Source organism: Rhinopithecus roxellana, chromosome 20, assembly GCF_007565055.1.
Source record: "Rhinopithecus roxellana isolate Shanxi Qingling chromosome 20, ASM756505v1, whole genome shotgun sequence".
Lineage (NCBI taxonomy): Eukaryota > Metazoa > Chordata > Mammalia > Primates > Cercopithecidae > Rhinopithecus > Rhinopithecus roxellana.
Genome location: NC_044568.1, coordinates 62,426,314 through 62,431,569, shown reverse-complemented (window position 1 = coordinate 62,431,569; position 5,256 = coordinate 62,426,314). Strand labels below are relative to the sequence as shown.

The window sequence follows — 5,256 nt, the reverse complement described above, 5'->3', positions numbered from 1 at the left end:
AACATTCTTTAATGAAGATATAAATTCTTCAAGTAAAATACAAAGGAAACAAAAATAAGGAAAAAATTACATAATTTTGATACTTCCTGAGACATAATTAAATTGTTCTCAAAGTTTAGCTGAACAACTATACAGTAATATTTTCAAAACCCTGTTTTTTAATACAAAAGAATACCCTAACACAGTAGAGTCTCAATGCCCTGGCGAACACCAATTTGATGCTTTAAGATTTTAATGTATTGTTAACATATTTTCAAACTCAGGTGAGTTTAGAAAAGTCTTCACATTTAATTCCTTCCACTCTGTCCTTTTAAAGGGCCAGTTTCAATGACGATAGTAGCTGAAAAAGGCTTCTCATCGATGGATTCAAGGGTACCTTCATTTCCTCTGTAGCCTCCATTTAAAACTAGCATTGTTTTTCCTGGTGCTGGAATTACTGTCTCTAAATGACTCTGGTCAAGTTTCAGCTTGTCTCCAGAATCAATCATCTTCACAACAGCTGTGTATTTGTCAATTACTTCCTTAACGATACCCTTTTTCTTATGATATTTCTCTCCCAGTTTTTTGGTTATAATTTTCACAATAATTTCAGGCTGTAGCCAGTAGTCTGTTCGGGCAGTTCTTTTCTTTTCCTCTTCAATCTCCATGATTTCATCCAGTGCAGATTTCTTTTTCTTCTTTTCTTTGGACTGAGCTGAGCTCTGGGCAGATTGTTTTCGTTTCACTGATGCTGAACTTCCTACTGTCTTCAGTGCACTTGGTCCCAGAGTACTGGACTTGGAAGACATTGCTCCGGACAAACTGCATGCTCCTTTACTCAAACGTGACTTTCTCTTCATTTTCTCTGCTTAATTCCGTAAAAGTGGGGGCCTCCTGCTCCTTCCCTTCCAGGCCTCCTCTTACTTGTTTTTCAATAGATTTGGCAGTTTTTTCTTCATCATCAAGGTCCTGCTTTTTCTTTTTCTCCAGTTCCAGTTGCCGGCGAGTGGTTTCTGGGTCCCTGTCTATGTACTGAATATACCAGCCTTTTGGTGTCTCATCCACTTTGCAAAAGCCTTCTCTGCCCAGCCACTTAGTAAAATCGGTCAGAGTTTCCCACTGAGTTGCATTCATATGGATGTGCTCTCGGTGGCTGATGTATTCATTGTAGACAATGTTGTTGTGGACCCTTTTAGTACCAAAGCGTCTCCTGAGAAGTTCTAAAAAGTCATTTCGGAATTCGTCTGAAAAATAATCCATAAACTGCTGAGGATTTTCTGAAGCCAGCAATAGTTGTCTCTGATGAGATTCGGACATACAATGACACTTAAAGCCATTCTCGTCCCGGCACTGCTTCTGGCACATCTGGCAATACCAGCGTAGTTTCTGCAGGCCCTTGGACTTGATCCTGTTGGCGATAGCCTTGGGAGTAAGAAAATCCGACTTCCCCATGGCGACACGGCAGCAGTCACTTTCTGGACTGGAGTGCCCAGCAAGTCGGAAACGGAACTTGGCTGGCGGCGGTGGGCGGGACAAATCCCAGCTGAGAGGCGAAAAGAGGTGGGGCCTGGGAAGACTGGGTTGCAACGCTCGCGATACTCCCCTCCTCTTCTTCCTCTTCAAAATATTCCTCTTCATCCTCTTCCTCAAAGTCTTCTTCCTCTTCCTCTTCCTCCTCTTCATCACTGCTGTTGATATTAATAACCATCAAATCCTCTTCCAGGGCTGGGGGTCCTCCCCCACCAGGAGTCCCTTCAGGGACCAACCGGGGTGGAGGGAGCGTCACAGGACCAGGAACAGGCGGGGGCGGAGGTGGGGGTGGTGGGAGAGGCCCTGGGGCTGCAGGAAGTTCTTCAGGCTCCTCCTTGGCTGGCACAGGAGTGCCCCACCCTGGGAATGGGTGCCACGTCCCAACGTGACCCCCTTTCCCAGGATCCTGGGAGCTCCTTTCAGCTCCTACATTTGGACGACGACAGCTGAGGGTGCCGAGACTTGGGGACCCCCATCACCCTTGCCGAAGCCGTGGGTAACTCTCCTGGTAGTGGGTAAGACAATTAATTTTTTAATCACCAGCACGGCTACCTATTCTATTTTGCTGTCCTTCTCTGGACCTAGCCTTCCATCCAATCCACTCCTTAATTGCTGCCTGGTTAACAACTACTTTGCGCACTTGTTCCTCATTCCCAGCTAGAAAGGGCCCCCACCGAAAGCCATCAGTGGAAATCAGTTCAACTTTCCCCCACTCACCTCAAACTTACTAAATTTTCTTAATTATTTCATAACTCCCCAGCCTTGCCAGGACTATCCTTCTGGGTTTTGTCCATGTTCCAACGAATGCTTCCATTCCTCATTCCTATACTAATACTGTGCCTTATTTTATGTTTTGCCCCCATTTTGATCAAGTTTCTCTGTGTCAAGATTCAAGAAATCTCTCGCGTCACCTTCAAATGTTTCTTCATCCGTGTGTCCAAGTGCCAACCATAGGCCCCGACCTTAACGACTCCCGTTAACAGCAGGAAGTAGCCAGACAAATCACGGCGCCCCTTTATCACTATTACCAATAAAAGGTTGGACTGTTTGGATGAAGGGAGGCAAGATGGCGCATTTCCGGGTTCTTCATCACCAACTTTTCCCGTGTGCGCGAAAACGCAGCTGGCGCCCGGGAAGGTAATCAGGCATGCACCAGGTGATGTCAATCCGAAGAGACCAAGATTTACCTGGTCGCACCTGCAGAGCCCCTCCCCTCCCCGACACGCCCCTGTCCTGCCTATTGCCCTTCCACTCCTAGAAAAGCTGCTCTTAGCGGGCGCGCTGGGGCGGGCTTCCTCAGCTCCTATTTTTGTCGGGACTGTATCAGGAACTCCGCCGGAGACCCCTGCCGGGCGACTTTCTTGGTCTCCTTTGCCAGAGGCCGACAGATTTCACCCACACACCTTCTTCCCTGAAGCTAGATGACCAAAGAATAAATTTGCAGTTTTGCTTTTAGCCTTGCCTACTCGCTGGTTCTTTTGTGCTCGCTCTGGTGGTCTTAGAAAAACAAATCACCCACATTCATGTGCTATGGCACATTTGAGAACATACCAACGAGGAAATGAAACTGATGTGAAACAAATTTCTGTCATAAAAACAATTTGCATGAAACGTTCACAGTACTAAAAAAGCAGATGATTTAGGACAATTTTAACTTTTACCCTGAAAATAAATGTTTCAACCATTCATGATGAAGCAGTAAGATGACACTGTACTATTGGATCCAATGGGACTGTGTGTATGTGTGTGTGCATGTGTGTGTGAGTAGTTGTGATCACATTCATTTGACATGCAGGTTGAATAAGTGAGTCACTCTCCCCAGTACACAGGGGGGCTGCCTCTCCTAGCAGCAAATTTTCTCATGGGTTACTGCTATGTTTTGGATGTCCCCTCTAAAACTGATGTTGAAACTAAGTTCCCAATGTGGCAGTATTGAGAAGTGGGCCCTTTAAGAAGTGATTGGATCATGAGGGCTCTACCCTCATGAATGAATTATCCATTCATGGATTAATAGGTGAATAGGTTAATAGATGAATGGCTATCATGGAAGTGGGACAGGTGGCTTATAAGAAGGGTAAGAGACACCTGCGCTAGCACAGTCGACCCCCTCGCCAGGTGATGCTCTGCCTTGCCTCAAGACTTTTCAGAGAGTCCTCACCTGTAGGAAGGATCTCACCAGATGTGGCCCCTTGACCTTGGATTCGTCAGCTCCACAATTGTAATAAGTTTCTTTTCTTCATGAATTACCCAATTACAGGAATTCTCTTATAAACAACAGAAAACAAGACAGTTACTGTATATCTTCATAAAACTAATTTTGTAGGATCTGAGGACTTTGTTCTCCAAGAGACCACTTGCTCTAATTCCCAGGTTTTCTTCTCTAGTTCTGCAATTTTACTTAAAGAGAAGAATGTCAAGAAAAGACACTAGAAATTAATAAATGCTGGTGGATGATCCCTCTAGCATAAAACTGGATCATGGCACTGTTTTGTTATTGGTGCTGTTAAATCTGAATGATCAGTTTTAAAACATATCTGAAAAGTGATATCAGGATTCCATTACTGCTTATTTCATGGAGAACCAGGGAAGAAGAACGAACATATAAATGTGTTTTTAAATTTCTGTTTAATGCACATCACTGTTTCATGTGATAATGTGTGGATTCACATGCCCCAGCTTAGGAAGAAAAGCAAACTCATCCAACAGTGCTTCTTGTTGTGTTCATTTGCACACTAGAGAATGATGACTTCTCTTTGTTAGAGCCACCAAGTATATGTAAATTGAAGAAAATAAATTTGTGATTGGATTAAGTACAACCAATACATTGCTAGGTGATAAGAAATTCCACTGGGAGATTCATTCACTGTTGCTACTGAGTGGATTTCACAGAATGGCGACTGCAGGCAAATTATGTTTCCTGCCTGGTTGCTGGGATCCAGCATTCTACCTAGAAACAAGCCAGTTTCCATTGGTTGGGGCTAACCCTATTTAATAATAATGATAATATTATCCCTTATAACATTAAAGGTTTAACTATTGGTAGGCTTTTCATTTAACTGGAGTTCAAGAAAGGAATATGCAATTTAAAAAAGTTTATTTTGAAATAGTTTCAAACTTAGAGAAAAATCACAAGGACTGCATGAATAACTCCCCCCACCGCCTTTGAAGGAATAATGATAATGATATAATAATGTGTTTTTGATTGCTGGCAGGTATTTCATTTGGAGGCATTTCTGTGATTGGAACAGGAGTTGAGATGTCAAATGTATGATAAGAAAGTAAATCCCTCAAATTGTCTTACAGTGAAAATGTTAACAACAGTAACACTACTCTTAAATTCCTTCTAGTTTTCAATAGAAAGGGCCAGTAAGTGAAAGCGCCTTTACATTTTTGTTTTGGAACAACTCTGCAATTTCATTTTGATTTCATATTTCTAGTAATAAAGCCTCTTCAGACTCCACGTTCTTATTTCTGGGCATACATTTTATTCTTAAGAATTGTAGTGATGGACAGGAAACTAAAATGGAATGACTAATGTATCGATGATTAATTTGATAATTATAATGATGTCCAAACATTTAGAAATTACAGTATTTTGTCAGATGTATTTTTAAAGAGCCACCTCTGTGAAAAGAACAGGTAGGCAGGCCAGCTTTCCCCTGGCTTATAACCCCTTTCCCTGGATTGTAGAGCATCTTTTACTTGGTCTCCTGTGAGGGGCCAGCAGGTTGCTCTGCTCTCTGTGGG

General features: G+C 42.9%; 1 pseudogene; it reads right to left on the bottom strand.

Annotated features, from left to right (window-relative positions):
* Positions 1 to 259: 259 nt before the first annotated feature.
* LOC104677861 lies at positions 260 to 1,431 on the bottom strand (annotated as a pseudogene).
* Between the last annotated feature and the right edge of the window lie 3,825 nt (positions 1,432 to 5,256).